At 36.5% G+C, this 19,719-nt stretch overlaps 1 long non-coding RNA gene across 1 annotated transcript; it reads left to right on the top strand.

Annotated features, from left to right (window-relative positions):
• The first annotated feature begins 513 nt into the window (after positions 1 to 513).
• On the top strand, positions 514 to 19,181 carry LOC141563402 (uncharacterized). The gene is made up of 4 exons (XR_012488412.1): positions 514 to 598; positions 8,518 to 9,175; positions 14,833 to 14,920; positions 18,741 to 19,181. It is a non-coding gene; the product is annotated as an uncharacterized LOC141563402 (long non-coding RNA).
• Positions 19,182 to 19,719: the final 538 nt, after the last annotated feature.

Raw genomic sequence — 19,719 nt, 5'->3', positions numbered from 1 at the left:
GTCTACTGAACTTCCCGAGTTTTATTTGTTTGCATTTCCCTCGGTGCCGGTACCGGCCTTGTACACAGTATCGGCCAGCAGGCATTTATTAAGACCTGTGACAGACACGAAGATACGAGAAGAAGCTAGAACATTCCCTACTCTCCAGGGGCTTACAGTTCTAATGGAACGGGGACTCACGGGCGGCAGTGCAATAAACATTTGTCGAACCAGATGGCCACAGGAATAGCTATTTCTCAATATCTACCTTCGCCGCACGTAAAATAAAGCAAACGTATAAAACCTAAGTAAAGTCAAGATCTCAATGAATTGTCTTCTTTAATCTTAAAGAATCTGGCAAACAATGTCAGGAATGCCAAAGGTGGAAACCACAATCCCCCTTATTTTTTCATTGTCCCCATTCACCTTTGCCCATCTCTTTAAATCTCGCCGGCCCGCCCTTTCCTCCCCCCTCTCCCCTCCCCCCCAGTTGCGAGATTCAGCTAGTTAATTGCAAACTTTCCAGCAATGTTTTACTCGCGTTACGGATTACTCTGGAAGAACAAATTTAAGTTTTCCTTCTTGAACAATGAATGGTTTATTTTAAACTGGGTGAAAGGTAACGGGGGCGGGGACGGCGGGGGAGAGCCCAGAGTGCTTCTGAGAGGTATAGTTTGAAGTTTGCCAAGTGCTTAGCAAAGGGTTACGCCAGCTTCAAACGCTTGGAAAACAGAGTGTAATGTGAGAGCACGGAGGGCCTGGTCCTCCGCTAAAGCGTCTCCTCTCCCTCAGGATGGGAGGAAGGGCCGGCAGCCTCAGAAAGCTCGCCACCTCGCGGCGGCGGCGGGAAACGGAAACGGGAGCGGGCACTCAGCGCGGGGAAGTGCGGGAGCGCGGTCATTATTCTTACTTGGGCTAGGCTGCCCTTGGATAATAAAGATTACTTCTCGGTGTCCGGCAGCCAGTTCGCACTCTGCAAGAGCGGAGCAATATCGCAAAGATGGGAGGGCTATTTTATACATTTTCTGTAACTCATATAAAATAAGGCAATATAAAGGTTAATTGGGGGTTTTTCCCCCCTCGCGGAAGTTGCCAGTCAGTTGCCAAACATTTCTGGCTTTTCGATTTATAGGTGATGCAACTAAAAAATGGAGTGCAGAAATTTTCTTGGGTGGAAGCATTTCCTCTAAAAGTTATATGAAAGCACTCTATTTTCTCTAAAATAGAGACCAACAAATTGGTGCTTTCTGTTTTATGGTAAATTACTGGTCTTGTTCTAGGGTTTCTACCGTTTAGTTCTGGTGCAAGACTGGCAAAAATCATGTCTGGTATCAATTCAATGAGTATCTATTTATAGTACCTCTTATATGTCAGGTTTGGGAATTTTTTTAATTAAAAAAAAAGATAAAAACGAAACTGGTTACTGTCGTCATCATCAAGGAGTTTACAATCTACTGTTTCAAAAACTTCTCCATTACAGACTGCTTAAGAATCTTCTGACTGGGCCAAGGGTAGAACGAGTAGGGGATTGCCTTCATGATATGCTTTCTTCCTTTTTTTTTTTTAATAGTTTTTATTTACCAGATGGGTAATTTTACAACATTGACAATTGCCAAACCCCTTGCTCCAACTTTTCCCCTCCTCCCCACCCCCACCCCCCATGGCAGGTTGACCAATACATGCGAAATACGTTAAAGTATAAATTAAATACAATATATGTATACATGACCAAACTGTTGTTTGCTGCACAAGAAGAATCTTCAAACTTCAAACTATACCTGTCAGAAGCACTTTGAGATAGTGTACAATTAGCCTGTGGAGGAAATCCAAAATGCAGGCGGACAAAATTAGAGGGATTGGGAATTCTATGTAGCGGTTCATAGTCATCTCCCAGAGTTCTTTCTCTGGGTGTAGCTGTTTCAGTTCATTACTGCTCTATTGGAACTGATCTGGTTCATCTCATTGTTGAAAATGGCAATGTCCTTCAGAATTAATCATCATATAATATGGTTGTTGAAGTGTATAATGATCTCCTGGTCTTGCTCATTTCACTCAGCAGATGATATGCTTTCAATTCAGTGACTTTGCAAATAAGGACATTGAGACCTAGAGAGGTTAACTGACTTTCTTCTAGTCACACAGCTAGTAAAAGTCTAAAGAAGGCTTAAACAAACCCAGCTCTTCCTATTAGCCCAACACTCTATCCATTTAAGTTCCTGTTCCAGTGTTTCAAAAATATGTCTTCTACTTTATAGCTGAGGATTGAAATTAAACCTTTATCTCTTAGGCATGGATCTCTGTTAAAAATGGAAACACCTCTGAAAAAGTAAAAACAAATTGTTATCAATATTTTAACTTGGGGACAGCTAGGTGGCGCAGTGGATAGAGCATCAGCCTTGAATTCAGGAGGACCCGAGTTCAAATGTGGTCTCAGACACTTAACACTTCCTAGCTCTGTGACCCTGGGCAAGTCACTTAACCCCAGTCTCAGGGGAAAAAAAAAAAAAAAAAAAAAATATATATATATATATATATATATATATATATATATATATATATATATATTAACCTTAATGTGAATGATTTTTAGATCCTTTTCTGACAATGTTTTGATAAGGAAAATAGAAAGGTGCATGAAGGTACAGGCATCTGAGGGGATAATGGGAAGAACAATCTACTATTAGATTGCAGCCTACCACGAGATGCACAGACTACCCGAACCCCACTGCCTTATTATTTTTTTTCCACCAGCGAGGCCAGGTGGGAGTTCCCTGGTGTTCCTTTAGCATGTCCAAGGGACCTCATTATTAAAGATATATTCCTTGTATACAGCGTCTTCCTGTGTTTACCTAGAGCAGGTATTCTACTACCTTGTTATAGTTGGTCATGCCTCACAGAGTTGGGGGTTGCAATGGTTGGTCCCTATTGAATTATTCCCTGGTGCTATGACTAATTAATGTTTTTGTGCTGATTCATCATGCTTATTTGTACAAAGATTTGTACCCACAATCACCCGGGGTCATCTTTGGACCCAAAGGCAATTCTGTATTTCCCTACTGGTAAATAATAGGTCCAAGGCAGCTGAGTGGCTTAGTGGGTAGAGTACTGAGAGTGTAGTCAAGATCTGAGTTCAAATCCAGCCTTAGACACTTACTAGCTATGAGAAGCTGGACAAGTCACTTAACCTCTCTTTGCCTTAATCTACCAGAGAAGGAAATGACAAACCATTCCAGTATTTTTGCCAAGAAAACCTCATATGGGGTCATGAAGAATTGGGTACAATTGAATGACTGAACAATAACAAAGAGTTCAGTGACATTTGTGGGGTTGACTGTGAATACCAAGTTCAGCAGGACTAGGATTTGGAGGAAACTGTGGTATAAACAGTTCATATTTCTGTATATAGACTTTGCACAGTAACCAGAATCTCAGTTCCAGTTCTATAGCTACAGAATCAATTGGCTAGAAGTGACCCTTGAAGCTCTCTGCAACATACTTTCCCTCCCTCACTTTAGCATACAGGATACTATGCCCAAGTAGGATATTTTGCCAGCTTCTCCAACTGGGGCAACCTTGCCCTGATCCCACTCCCCAAAGTGTGGGAAAGTCTATCCTTTCCCCATCCTAAACCCAGTGAGAATGGATCAATCATCTAGCATACATTAAGAACCTACAGTGTGCCATGCACCGTAGATAGAAAGATAAAAATGAAGGAATTCCTGCCTTCATGGAAATGGGGAAATAAATGTAGCCATGTACGATGGAAAGTAAATACAGGATAATTTGGAGGGAAGTCACTAGTTCTTAGCAATTGAGGGGATGGGAGTTGCCAGTAGAGATCTGTTGAAAGCAGCCACATGTTGGCTGTTCTCTGAAGGAAGCTGGGGGTCCTAGAGATAGAGATGAGGAAAGAGTGGCTCAGCCCATATAAGTCTCAGACAAGACTGATCTACCTGAGAAGGTAGGGAAGGAACTTTTCTCCACCTGGGCTCCAAAGGTACTTTTCCCTGGGTTCTAGCCACCATTATCTTCCTTACTGACCACACTTTGGCCCAATGGATGATGCTGCTTATGCTCTTGCTTGACCTCTTTTTCCAACTGATCCTCTGAAGCAGACTCTAATACAGAAATTTGGTCAAGTCAATCTTTACTTATATTTTATAGTAACTATATAGACCCAAGTGGTTTAGGTTGTCCAGAGAATCTCACTCTCATTCTAAATTAATATCTCCAAGTATGGGCTTATCCTTAAGTAAGATCTCCTATTGCCTGAACCAAGCTGACAGATGCTCTCGAAGAGGACCAGTGGAGACTAGACAAATTTTCCTCATCCTCAGAGATCTAATAACTTTGTCATATCAAGGTCATGAGTCATTGGCTGGCACCCACTTCCTCCCTGCTCCCCAACATCCTTTAATTTAATTATAAGTAACAATCCACAGGCATATGAAGATAGCAGCTTATTCTAGCCTCTCCTGCCCAGTAATTAAATGGAATGATTTTACAATAGGATACTAAAAACTCTTAGCAATTTATCTTAGGTTATTTCTGATTGGCTTAGCCTAAAAAAAGAGAATATTAAGGAATCCTGTCATACAATAAGGGCAGCAAGGTGGTACAGTGGATAGAATACTGGCCAGGCCTGAAGTCAGGAAGACTCATCTTCCTAAATTCAAATCAGACTCACAAGTTGTGTGATCCTGGATAAGTCATTTAACCCTGTTTGCCTCAGTTTCCTCATCTATAAGATGAGTTGGAAAAGGAAGTGGTAAATCACTCTAGAAAACCAAGAAAACCCCAAATGGGGTCACAAAGAGTCAGACATAACTCAAAAATGACTGAACAACAACATCTTGTAATAAGTGTCATCTGTCAACCTAGTTCAGTAAATGGAGATTGACTTTAAGGGCAAGCCCCCAGTTATAGATATTTAGTTTAGAATAAGAGTGAGATTCCCTGGACATTTCGGACCACTTGGGTTGCAATTTATAAAATATAGGTAAAGACTAAATTAGCTAAAAGAAGTAGAATATTTGCAAATGTAGAGGATAAGAGTTATGATGGAACAGGAAAGCATTCAAATGCTCCCTATGTGACAAAAATTTCACTAAGAACTGAGGATCTGGGGCAACTAGATGGTGTAGTGGATAGAGCACCAGCCCTGGAGACAGGAGAACCTTACTTCCAAAATCCAGCCTCATACACTTAATACTATCAGCAAGCCACTTATCCCCAATTGCTTAAATAAACAACCCTCTCCCCCCCCAATAAAGCAAAAAAACCAAAACAAAACAAAAAAACCCAAACAAACTGAGTTTCCAGATAGAAAATTGAGGCAATGTTTGTTCTTAAGAAACTGACATTTTAATTAAAGAAAAGAACAAATATAGAAGAATTTAATTTCAGAATGGGCAGAGAGGCATAGCAGTCCTTGGAATTTCTTGGCAGGATAAATGTAAAGGCTAAGTTATCTTTCATCTTCCAGGAAGGAAGGTGACTTTCTGCTCAGCCAAAATGTTATGAGTGCCCGTGTCATTCTACATTTCAGTACCTGGGAGCACCCAGGGTCAAGATTCCCAGAAAGGAATGATACTGGTAAGATAAAAGCAGGCACCAGGTGGGGAAAAGCTCCAATGTAGCTTGGTTGGCTCTGCCATCTAGTTCTGGAGAGCCTGGGTCTGGCCTGCAAGGAGAAGATGAGGCCTTGGGAAATGGGTTCCCATGTGATTTGGACATTTGATCAGCCAGTAAAATGGGATGAGTGGGGCACATAGGCTAGGATGTTGGATGGAGAGTTTAGAAACCTGGGCAACTGCCCTTGTGCTCTCAGTTGGGTGAGATAATCAAGTAGCCAACTATATAGATGGGGAAGAGTACAACAAGACTTTGGGCAATACATGAAGCTTTTTCATATCTTAGTTTTCTCATTTATAAAAGAAAAGGACTGGTCTCCATAAGTCTAAGATCCCTTCAGTCTCCAAATTGTATGATCCTGTGATGATATCACTCTTTGATCTCTAAGAGGTAAACTGAGCTACTTCCACTAATGAGAATAGCCATTTCATACACATATGTACCCTTGTTATGCATAAGACTATATCATCACATAAATAATTATATAACACATATGTGCATATGACTATTTTATCACATAAATAATTATATAATACATATGACTGTATAGGGTTAGAACTATATAACACATAACTACCCTCATGACTTTGACTTTTCAGTAAAACAAGTAATTAATGGCTTTGAAGAAGGAGGATCTGGGCATCATCCTGGACCGAAAGTATTTTTGGCATCATAGAGTCAGAGGACTCAGAATAATGAACTGTAGGCAGCATCCTGACTCCCTGGTCACATGTGGTAGCCACATTGAACAAGTATGATGGCAGATGGGGATGGGGCACATGCATAATTAACAATAAAGAATAAACTCCTTGAGGGAAGGCACTATTTCATTTTTATCTTTGTGTCCAATTAAAGTGCCTTTCGCCCAGGCACTAGATAAATGTTCACTAAATTGAATTGAATTGGACTCCTTTTCCCAAGGCAGGATGTAGTGTATGAATAGAATACAGGCTGTCTCCATTGGTCTCTGCTTCCCAGTTTTAAATGTTGCCTATTAAAGACTTGGGTCTTATTGTCTTTATCCATTCAGACAGTACTCTGTCTACTCTGTGCTAGTCACTGAAGTAGGTATGGATGTATGGAAGAGACAGGAGGTCAGTGTTTCTGGACCAAAGAGAACTTACTGGGGAGTGAGATATAAGAAGACTGGAAAAGGCGGAAGGGACTAGGTTTTTAAAGAGCTTTGAATGCCAAACAGAGGATTTTATATTTGTTTCTGGAGACAATGGGAAGTCACTGGAGTTTATTGAGTGGGATGGGGGTATGACATAATTGGAGCAGCATTTTAGTGAAATCACTTTAATGTCTGAATGGAGGATGGATCAGAGGGGGAAGAGACTAGAGCAAACAGATCCAACAGGAGATTATTGCAATAATCCTGGTTGGAAGTGATGAGGACCTCTTCAGAGTAATGGCACTCAGAGAATAAATGGGAGCATATTCCAGAGATATTGCAAAGGTGAAATTCATAGTCCTTGACAAAAGCTTGGAGTTAGCAGGTGAAATAGTGAGAAACATGTGCAAAAATGTTTGTGGCAGCCCTTTTTATAATGGCAAGGAACTGGAAACTCTGTGGTATCCATCAGTTGGAGAATGGCTGAATAAGTTGTGGTATATGAATTGTTCTGTAAGAAACGACCAGCAGGATGATTTCAGAGAGGCCTGGAGAGACTTACCTGAACTGAAATGAATAGAATCAGGAGATCATTATACATAATATGATGTACATTATACATCACAAGATGATGTGATGATTAACTTTGATGGACATGGCTCTTTTCAATAATGAAATGATTCAAGGCAATACCAATAGACTTGTGATGAAAAGAGCCATCAGCATCCAGAAAGAGGATTATGAAGATTGAATGTAGATCACAATATAGTATTTTCACCTTTATTGTTGCTGTTTTGTTTGCTTGTTTTTTTTTTTTCTTTCTCATCCCCCCCCTTTTGATGTGATTTTTCTTGTATTCCATGATAGATATGGAAATTGTTTAGAAGAGTTGCACACGTATAACATGTATTACTTGCTCTCTAGGTTAGGGGGAAGGAGTGGAAGGAGGGAGAAAAATTTGGCACATAAGGTTTTGCAAAGGTGGATGTTGAAAACTCTCTGCATGTATTTTGAAAAATAAAAAGTTATTATTTATCAAAAAAAGAAATATAGTGAAAAATCCAGGATGACTCCCCAGTTGTGAGCCTGAAGGATGAGGATTTTGCTACTATCTACAGTAATAGGGAAGGTGGAGGAGTGGCAAAGATTTAGGGGGAAAGATAATTTTGTTTTGGACATATTGAATTTAAGAAGTCTACTAGACATCTAGTTTGAGATGTGAGATTAGAGATCAGCAGAGATTGAGGCACATAGGTAGATTTGTGAATCATCAGCATAGAGATATGAAATATATGGGAGCTGATGGGACCAACAAGTGAAATAGTATAGAGAAAGAGAAAAGTACCTAGAATAGATGGATAAAAGAAGAATCTGGAGAAGGATTAAGCAAAAGAGATAGAGAAGGAGCAGTCAGAAAGGTAGGAGGAGAGCCAAGAGAAAGTGGTGTCCTGAAAACCTAAAGAGAATTATTGGGTAGGAGAGAGTGATCATCAGTGACAAAGGCTGCAGAGAAGTTAAAGAGAAAGAGGATTGAGAAAAAGCCATGGGAGTGAGGATGCTGGGAAGATGGCACTGTAAGTCAGGAAAATTCAAGCTGTTCAGATTTCTTCCACAAACAGAACAGAATTGCAGGAGGGAGGAGTTCTTGGTTTAGAGTTCCCGGCCAGAGGGGAGAGCTGAAATGAAGCTAAAGGCACCATCTCTCTTCCCTCTTTCTCCCTTCTCCTAGGTGCTTACACTAATAGTTGTCTTTCTTTCTTTTCTTTTCTTTTCTTTTTTTTAATTAACAGGCAAAGAAGAAAGAAACTTGCTATGAGAAGAGGGAAGACCCCTAAAGAGGGGTTCATCTTTAGATTAAAAAAGGTTAAAAAAGTAATGTTAAATGTCTCCCTTCCCAGAAAGAATTAATAGAAGAATTCAAAATAGATTTTAAAAATCAAGTGAGAGACATTGAAAGGTAAAGAAAAGAAAAGAAAAGAAAAAGAACCATTCAAGAAAAACAAGAAAATTAGGGGAAAAGACGTTAACCAACCAAAAAAGGAGATACAGAGTTTTAAAGAAAAAATAATTCTTTGAAAATTAGAATTGAGAAAGGGGAAACCAGTGAAGCTCTAAGAAACCAGGAAATAACAAAACAAAATATAAAGAATGGAAAAATAAAACAGAATATGAAACATCTTAAAAGAAAAACAGCAGATTTAAAAAACAGATCAAGAAGAGAAAACTTAAGAATAATTGAATTACCTGAAAGCTGTGACTAAAAAAAGAACTTTGACACAATAATGCAAGAAATAATCCAAGAAAATTGTCCTGGAAATAGAGGATATTCATTAAGCACCACTTCAGAGAGATACTTTGTGGAAAGCACATAAAAATGTTATTACCAAATTTTGAAACTCTTAGATCAAAAAAAAAAATTTTTGCAAGAAACAGACAACAACTATTCAGGTATACAACTATAACTAGAATTGTGCAGGATTTATCAGTAGCCATAATAAAAGACTGCAGGTCCTGGAATCACATATACTGGCAATCAAAAGAACTAGGGTTGTGGCCAAAATTGTCATAGCTAGCAAAATTTATATAATATTGAATGAAAAAAAAAAAGGACATTCAACAAAATTGCAGATTTTCAGGACTTTTAATCAACCAAACCTGAACTTAATAGACAATTTAGCACGTAAGAGACATTATCAAAGATTAATTTCAAGGAACCCAACATGTACAAATTGTTTTTTACATGGAAATGTATACCATATGTTTAAGATAACCATTAATAACCGGGTAACTCAAAAGAAATATTGGGGTAGAGTTGAATATAATTTGATTATAAAAAGCAAAAGTGTCTAAAAAAGGGTAAAAAATTAGTTATGTTATACAAATGAGGTAATGTGAAAGAATAGACACAGAAGCATTAAAGGCAAAGTTCTCAGGTAAGATATTGTGGGAGGGGTAGCCATAAGAGATTTGAGGAGGGATGAATAGATTTGCAGGAGCCATTGAGGAAAGTGAAATAGTTGATAAATGAGTTCTAGTAGGATTACCTAGCAGTAGTGGAGCCCACCCAAAGTGGTAGACCCCATGAACAGATTGAAGATGTCCAGTCTGACCCCTAGCAGCCTTTCCTTAGGAGACATTCTCTGCTCAGCAAAAGATGGAAAGCTCTGGATGATGGTTCAGGTGGGCTCTGACATCTTCTCGAAGAGGCAGGCAATGAGATGGCTATATAAGTAACTTCTAGACCTGTTTCTCAGAGCTGGTGCTGGTGTAGCAGAAAGAGTATGGGAGAAAGAGAGCAGCCAAAAAACAAAAAACAAAAAACAAAAAAAAGGCAAAAATATACATATAAGATAAAGTCACTTAATCCTGATTGCTTCTCAAAAACAAAAGTAAAATGTTATGTTTTATAGCATTTTTATTTATTTTAAAAAATATTTATAAATTATATTTTAATCTTTTTTTGGTACATTTGGGCCACATGCTGTGCAAGCATAGATTTGAGAGAGGGGATACTTGGAGGAAGAGAAAATCATTTACAAATCTATTGCAGGCGTCTATAAGAGATGTGATGTCAGCCTGGAGTAGGCTGGTGTGTGTGTGTGTGTGTGTGTGAAGGCTAAAGAAGTCAATTTCCTTTTATATCATTCCATTGTACAGATAGGTTTTTGAATGCCTGCCTACTTTGTACAAAGAATTGTGTATGAACAATAACATTATAATATGCTAGCAATATAAATCTTGCCTTTGAGATGGGAGCCATTTATTTAAAAGTAGAAGCCTATTAAAAACTCCTAAGAATTAGAATAAAAAAAAATCATGGCATAACATATAAGCACATTCTTAAGGTTTCTGGTCCTTGGGCTTCCGGAGAGGTCATTTTAAACTAAAACATATATATATATATATATATATATATATATATATATATATATATATATATATATATATATATATATATATATATATATATATATAAATTCAGTGTGACAAAGGCCAGAGCGAACAGTCAGTCGTGTTTAGATACACAACTACCCTGAAAAGAATAGACAAGATGCTTTAAAAGTAGGTTCCTTCTAGACCTTTTATCTTACAGTAATCAGAAATAATTTGTACTCATGCTGTTCTCTCTTTTAAATTACTTTCCTCTAAATTCAAGGGGGCCATGATTCAGTAAGAAAGAAAATGGAACATTTGTCCACATTCCCTCACTGGGAGTGGGCTCTCAGAAGAAGTAGGAAGTCATTCCACAGGATTGGATTGGGAGAAAGGATTGTGCAGTGTGTGAGAAAGATGGTCGATACAAGGCTAGAGTCCTCTTCCTTCTTTACTTCTTCCTTATTCTTTGCCAGAAGAGGGCAATCTGGTTCATCTGGCATCTCTTATCAGATTAGGACTGACCGGCTTCCAGGAGGTTGAGTGGCTGATATTACAGCAATTTCAGTGGCCTTCCTGGCCATCAGATTTGGAGCCTGGGTGGAAGGCAGGGCCTGAATCAAGAGTCTTCCAACTGGTAGTTCCTGAGGATCCCATAGTGAGGCAGGCAGGAAGGCTTGTTTGTTCCCTCACTGCTTGTCTGTCACCTGTGGTGTCTTTCCTAATCTGGAGCTGGACTCTGGGAGACACATTTTTGTGCTCCCCATAACCCCACCCCATCCCAACCCATTCTCTTTCCACAACCAGGGAACCATGGTTAGAGAATTCCATAGCTAACACTGAAGGAACTTGGGGCCCCCAGGATATAGCAAGAAGTGATGGGAGATGCCAGAGGCTTAGTGCTCCATAATGTAGGAGCCTTTTACCTTTTTCCTCCCATTTTTTTTTTTTTTTTTTGCTATGTTTAATAAACTCTCTTTGAAGGCGAGGATCATTAATGCTGGAGGGTAGATATTAGAATTGGGTATAGACTTTATTTATAGGTGTAGATTTCTTTCTTGTGTTGGAGCAGTATTACAAATTCTGAATCCAGACATCTAGGACTGCCAACTTTAAACTCTGCACCTTGGTGGTGAGAAAACAATTTAGACATTTTCATGCTGATTGCCCTCTGGTGGCATTGTGCATACTGCAGCCAGAAGGAAATTTACATTAGGTTATTGACTAGAAAGCCAAATACTAAAACTGATGTTTAAATTCTTTGGCCACATTAAAAAAAAAAAAAAAAATAGAACTCATTGGGAAAAAAAATAGCAAACGCAAACAAATAAAATTCTGTTGTTGGGAAAGATTAAAGGCAAGAGGAAAAGGGGATGGCAGAGGATGAGATGGATAAATAATGTCATGGAAACGATGAGCATGAATTTGGGTGGACTTCAAGCGACTAGAGGATGACAGGGCCTGGAGTGCTGTGGAGGAGCCGAAGTGATTCTAGGCTGGAGTTTCACGGAGCCCGCCTGGTGGGCAGCTCCTTCGCAGTACCATTCATAGGATGACATGCAGGTGTCGGTGAGATTAAGGAAGGAGGCCCCAAACTGGTTTTGACTGTGCTGGAGTTTCCCAAATATCTCAGGTGGGGTACACAGGAATCATAGTGAGAAAAATCGAGCTAGATGAGGTGTTGTGAATAATGAAATTCGTACTCCTTGGTGAGAAAATGTATGTCTGGAGAAGTTAAATGACTCCTACCCCTAATTAGTAAGAAAAGTTGGACTCAAATTCTCGAATTTAATAACTTCGTTACCCTTTACTGTTGTCTTCATGTCTTAACAATCCCATACATGTTTTACTAGAAAGTGAGTGCATGTGGCTTTTATGCTCATTACAGAATGACAGATAGTTTTTCCCTCTGACAGCTGCAAAAAGAAATGGAGAGAACAGCTTCATGGTTGGTATGCCATGTTCATGGATTTCATAAAGGGATTTGACTCTGTTCACTTAATTGCTTATGTGGAAAATTCTGTGAAATATTATCTTTTCAGAGACATTTTGAAACATAGGATTTTAGATTTAGAATTAGAAGGGCCCATAAAAGTCGTGGAGGCCAATCTGTTAATTTTACAGATGAAGAAACTGTGACCCAGTGATAATATTTGGTAGGAGTCATGAAAATCTCTAAAATTCTACAAATCTCCAAAATACCTAAATTTCAGATAATTGACAGTATTCTGGGGACATACATGGTGGGTATAAACAGGCTACACAGCATCTTACCAAGAATGACTTGATTGTAAGAACTGACAAAAAAGGATGTTCATTATCCTGAAGATACCTTACACTGGTAGAATTTTACATGGTGATGATTGTAGTGGTAAGTGATTTTGGGGAAGTGAATGTAGTATAAAAAAGGAAAAGCCAACAAAATGTATTTTAATAAACAAAATTTTGTGGTCTGAACAGGGGGAAATACAGCAGTAATTTTTCATAATCATATGTTAAAATTCTTGGCAAATGGAACCAAAAGAGTGACTTAGAAGTTGAAGGAATTGTAGCAGGTACCCATCTTTGTAAATGGACTGGCCTTATCATTTCTATTATCTGCTATTTAGATTGAATATCTGGATATTGGAGATTATGGAGCACAAAATCAAAAGATTGATTAAAGAGTATTTATCTTAGAATGTAAACCAAACTGATTAAGATCTTCTCATTCTAAAAAAGCAACAATAAAGCCTTATATTAATTTATATAATTTTCTTTGCCAGTGGTTTTCGAATTTATTTTTTCAATTACCAAAATATTTTTCCTTTTGCATATTTCTCCCTATCCAATTGAAAAAGTAAGAAAAATGAAAACCCAGCAATGCATAGTTAAGAAAACCAATTTATTATTGGCCTTGTCCAAAAATATATATATTTCAATCTGCATTCTGAATCCTTAGTTCTCTATCAGGAAAACATAGCATGTTTCATTATGAGGCCTCTGGAATTGAATGTGGTTAGTCATTGTATTGATCAGTATTCTTAAGTCTTTTAAAATTGTTTGTCTTTACAATGTTATTGTATTAATTGTTCTACTTTTATTCATTTTACTATGTATTTACTATGTATTAAGTCATCCAAGGATTCTCTGAAACCATCCCTTTAATTATCTCTTAAATAGTATTTCATGACATTAATATACCATAATTTTTTCAAATACTCCCTAAATGACAGATATTCCTTAATTTCTGCCTTTTTTTTTCCCATACAAAAAAGAGATACTATAAATGTTTGTGTATATAGGGATCTTTTTCTTCTTTGATTCCTTTGGCATACCTAGTAGTGGGTAAAAGTTATACATAAGTTAGTGACTTTTAAAAATTTATATATATTTTTCGCTAATTGCACTTTTTTTTTTTTTTTTTTTGAGAGGCAATTGGGATTAAGTGATTTGCCCAGGGTCACACAAGTAGGAAATATTAAGTGTATGAGACTGGATTTGAACTAGGTCTTCCTGACTCTGGGGGCAGTGCACTATCTACCATGCCATCTAGCTGCTCCACATAATATCATTTTTAAAAATTTATTTAAAATGTTTTGAGTTCCAAATTTACTCCCTTTCTCCTACCTCCCACCTTCTTTGACAAGGCAAGCAATTTTTTTATAGATTATATGTGACAGATGAGTAACTTTTAAGTCAAGTTCCAAGTTGCTTTTCAAAATGATTGTATCTTATTCTTCCACAGACCCTCCAGCATTTGTCATTTTCCTTTTTTCTCAACTTGCCCATATGATGTGTGTGAAGTGAGAACTCGTTACTTTAATTTGCATTTGTCTAGTATTGAGTTGTACCATTTTTATATAGTTATTAATAGATTACTAGAAATCTACAAGATTTTTTCCTCTGATGACTGTTCATATTCTTTGACTACTTATCAGTTAGGGAATGGCCCTTATTCCTATAACTTTGAATACATTCCCTAAATATTCTTGAAATACAGGGGGAAAAATTGCTATGAAGCTTTTCCAGTTACTTGCTATTCCCCTAATTTTAGCTTCATTAGTTTTGTTTGTATAAAAACTTGTTAACTTTATGTAATCATAATTGCTCATTTTATCTCCCTGAATTTTCTATCATTTGTTTTGTCATTAACTCTTTCCTCTATGCATCGATCTAACAATATTTTCTTCTTTCCTTTTCTAATTTGTTTATAATGTCATCCTCTATGTTTGTCATTTACCGGTTTAAAGCTTATCTCATTACACTATATGAGATAATGGCCTGTATGCGGTTTCTGCTGGAGTGCTTTCTAATTTTCCTTGGAATTTTCATTAAATGGTGAGTTTTTAATCTCAATAGCTGAGATCTTTGAGCATAAGACTATGTTCATTTGCTTCAGTATATTGTGTATTGTTCTTTACTAAAGAATTTTGATCATTATCATTTTGTAGTTATACTTGATTTTTGGTACTTTGAAATCCCTTTTCTTTCACTTAAAAATTTTTTTTTTCCTTTGAATTTCTTGACCTTTTATTTCTCCTGATGAATTATTTTTTTTCTACTTCTATGAAATAATCCTCTGGTAACTTGATTGGTATAACATAGAATAAAAAAAATAAAATAGTATTGTTATTCTTATTATATTGTTTCAACTGACCCATAAGTAATTATTTCTCCAGCTATTTTGTGTAAAGAGTATTTTATAGGTATATATTCATAGAGTTCACACTTGTGTTTTGGCAAGTAGAATCTAAAGTATTTTATAAATTCTATAGTTACAAATGAGAGTTAAAAAAACAGATTTAGGTTTTAGTCTTTTTCTGGCTTTACTTTTGTGTTTTGATTTGCTGAAATAATTTGGATAGACTGTCATACTGATAAATATTAGATAAAAATAGAAAAGTTTAGCAAGAAATCTGTTTGTACTTATATGGGGGGAGATCCACGGGAATGCCAACTTGAGGAAAAAAGAATAATGTATATATGTTTCTTTACCTGGGATAACTTTGAGAATGCATCTGCTAGATAAATCAGTTTTTGAGGCTGCAGGAATTAACTATGGTAGTCAAACTTTCATAAAATATATATATATAAGATGTTAAGCCAACACTGGAATTCTTATATTTGAAAGTGTACTTTAGATATTAAAAAAAGATAATCTTTCCTATTAGTAAAATTCTTCTTTCATTACTTAAAGCTCAATTTCTTGTGCCCTTCTAATATGTATACATACATATATGTTCTAGTATTGATTTCAGTGGTAAGAAAGGAGCAAGAAAAATGATTTTTTTAAATGCTTATTTGGGTAAATAATATAATCTTTCTCATTGAATTGAATAATGCAAATAAATGTGTTTGTGTGCATATGCACATACTATTTCTGTCTATCTGGAAGATGGGAGGTATGCCGGGCCTGGACTCAGGAAGTCCTGAGTTCAAATGTAGCCTCAGATATTTACTAGCTGTGTGATGCTGGGTATTGGTCACTTCACCCTGCTTGCCTCAGTTTCCTAATCTGTAAAATTATCTGGAGAAGGAAATGACAAACCATGCCAGTATCTATGCCAAGAAAGATGTAAATGGGGCCACAAAGAGCCAGATGGGACTGGAATGACTAAACAACAATTATACACACGTAGGTATGTATGCATGTATATATGTGTAGGGACACACATGTGTGTATATATGTTTGAGACCTACACCTGCTTATAGTCCTAGCAAAGCCAAGGACGGAGGGAAAAGCACACACCCGAGACTAGTACTGACTGTGGACATTAGATTAGGCTCAGTTCAAACAGGTTGGGGACCCTGTGCCTCTACTGGTGAATTATGCATTCCTCCTTTCTAAAGAATGGCAATGTATTCACTTTATTTTTAGCCTAGGACATTTAAATGACTGTGTGATTTAATTGCTTAAAACACACCTGGAAAAGCTCAAGTATTAACCACTCTGGGTCTTTGGACAGTAACTGGAGTTATCTCTGTAGCTAAAATCTGTTCGAGTTGTTTCAGTCTGGAAGTCCATAGAATAATAGAAAAGATCTTTGAAATCATCTAGTTCAGTCTCCTCATTTATTAGATGAGAAACCTGAGGTCCACTGGGTTAAATGACTTCTCTAGAGTCGTAGTTTGGAGTTCAGGTACAATGGTGGCTGAAGTACAACTGTTAATTGGGAACTACAAAATAAACAGTTCTCAGAAAGATATGCCTTCTAAAAGAATAAATGTAAATGAACTATTCCTTACTTATATATAAAATCCAAGAGAAGATAGTATTTGAAACAATATACATATATATGTATGTATGTGAGCAATATATGCCTATCTATCTCTATAGGTGGGTAAATATATTTTACATGTGTTACACTATAACCTAGATACAATATATGTGTGTAAATTCCATTTTCTTATTGCACATTAAGTATTAAATTCCGAAGGTATCTAATAATAATAATTATAAGGTATATTGTCCTGATCCCCTGTGATGTCATGAAGGTAGCCCTGGATTCTTCAAAGCTGTGCCAGTAGGACTCTTTAAACTTTGATGTAGCCTATTAAGTTGAAAGGGTTTTGCATATAGCCTATTCATAGACTGGCTTTTACTATCAGAATTTTTGTGATGCTGTCATACCAATAATAATGATAATAGCAGGTATCTTTGCTTTGTCTTGATCTGAAAAAGCTTCAAGTTTTTACAGTATAGATACTAGCTTTAAAAATGTTTGTAATTGTATCACATGATCCTTTCATTATATATATTATGTATTTTTTCATTTTATATATTTTAAAATCAATTTTAGCATAAATGAGCACAGTAATTTAAAGGCCTTTTCAGTATTTGTTGCTTCAATCAACTTGTTGCTTTGTGTATGTATATATGTATACAAATATCTGTGTATGAGTGATTGAATATATATATATATATATACGTGTATGTTATCTGATTACTACTTATAATTGTTCTCCAAATATGAACCACTTTCATTGGCCTGATAAAAATGTAAGTTGGTATAGTGAATTTTTTAGATATTGTGGTTTAATTGCTTACCTGTTTTTTACTTAAATATTTCACGAATATTCATTAAATATTGGTCTAGAAGGAGTCCTCAAATTGAAAGTAGTACTTTAACATCCAAAGGTATCCTTTTTATAACTTTTTTGAATGAATAGTGTTATTTTTATTATTTTTTGTTTAGTTGTTTCTTTGTGACCCCATTTGGATTTTCTTGGCTAAGATACTGGAGTGGTTAGCCATTTCCTTCTCCAGATAATTTTACAAATGAGGATCTGGGATAAATAGTTAAATGATTTGCCCAGGATCAAATAGTGTCTGAGGTCACAGTTCTGGCTCAGGCCTAGTATTCAACCTAGCTGCCCACTACTTTATCATGCAAAATGTTTTTATTTTTACAAATAATAAAATTAACTTAGTTTGGATCATAATTTCTTCTGATTGATAAATGACTAACATTTACTTCCATAATATTCAAAAGTTCTTATTTATCATTATCTACTCTTTTGTAGCTTTGAGATATTTTGATCATTGATTCATTTTGAATTTATTTTGATACATTTTGTAAAATGTGAGCCTGTTAACATTTTTTCATCCAATTCTTTCACACTTTTCTCAGATGTTTTTATTAAATAATGATTTCTTTCTCATTGCATTGTGATTTTGGACTTACTAGTCTAAACAGTAGATATTTGATTCTACATCATGTTTACTTCATCTACTTCACTCATCTATTTTTCTATTTTTATCTAGCACAATAGTTTTCTTTATTACTTTATAATATAATGTTTATATTTTATTATATTTCTCTTTCTCCCTTCATAATTCATAACAAATATTCGTGATCTTTTGTTTTTCTGTGAATTTTATTTTTATTATTTTTGAGCGTTTTAATATTTTATTATTTTGTGTAATTCTATTATGAATATATTAGTATTTTAATTAATGGGACATTAAATCTATAGGTAAATTTTGATGATTTTGCTCACATTAACTCAACAGATATATTTTCTCAATTATTAAATTTCTTACGTCTATAAAAGTAAGTTTATAATGCTCTTTAAACAGTTTCTATGTGGCTTTGTTTAATGGATTAATGATCAAATAGATTTGATAATCTTGTCGCCATTTCATTTATTTCTTCAGACTGCACCCCTCAGTTACCCTGGCTGGAAATGCAGAGGCCACTTACTGGCCAATGTTACTAATGATTGGAGTGGACTCGGACTGGGTTCTGTTTATAACTTGGATCAGTTCAACCGCCTTCAGCAGCCGGGAAGTCCCTTGCTCTCAGGGTCTCCCCACATCCCCGCCAGATTTGTTCTGGACCTTAACTGGCTCAGAACTCCCCGGCGCAAGTAATTCACAGCCTCAGTGCTCCTAGAAACAGAGATTACAAATCTGTACCATTAGGTCTCCCTTGTCATTATTTTAGATAGTACTTCTCTGTCCATAAAACTTATTTCCTGGATTTTGTTAATAGAAAAGGGGGTATTTGTGTGTGTGTTCCTCTCAGAGCCCACTAGTTTACTAAGGCTACTAGTTGTAAAGTCTCTTAGGTTTTTAAATAAATTATTGTATCAATAAGTTGAGAAAGCTTTAAGTTTTCTTTAATTTCTTTTTCCTGATATTGCCATGGATAGAATTGCTTGATTGTAATCATGCTTTTACCCTGTACTTTTGGGGAAAGCCTCTCTTTTTCTTATACTTGGTTTCAAATGTCTGCTTTTATTCATTGTAAGAAAATCCATATATCTTATGTTTTAAGTGTAAATAGATGGTGTTATTTTATTAAAGGCGATTTTAGCATCCATGGATATGTGATTCTCAACGTATTATTCTAATTGCTTTCCTAATATTAAAGGATATTATATAAATCATTGGGCCGTTTCGTGGGACACAGACTGTTTCTCTCCTCCTCTCCACAACATCTGCCGAGAAGTAAATCACGCAATAAAAGCTACTCGTCTAACAGAAAGGGCCTCATTTGGGGCTCCCGCGGACCCCATCTCGTCCTTGACTCAAGAGCGGGAGCCAGACTCTTCTGAAACCCTCGGGCCCACCGCGCCCTCCTCCGAGGTTCCGGGGAATCTTCCACACAACTGGACGTGGCTCATGTTTGGGG

The sequence above is a fragment of the Sminthopsis crassicaudata genome, chromosome 3, assembly GCF_048593235.1.
Source record: "Sminthopsis crassicaudata isolate SCR6 chromosome 3, ASM4859323v1, whole genome shotgun sequence".
Taxonomy (NCBI): domain Eukaryota; kingdom Metazoa; phylum Chordata; class Mammalia; order Dasyuromorphia; family Dasyuridae; genus Sminthopsis; species Sminthopsis crassicaudata.
This window is presented reverse-complemented; position numbering and strand designations above follow the sequence as displayed.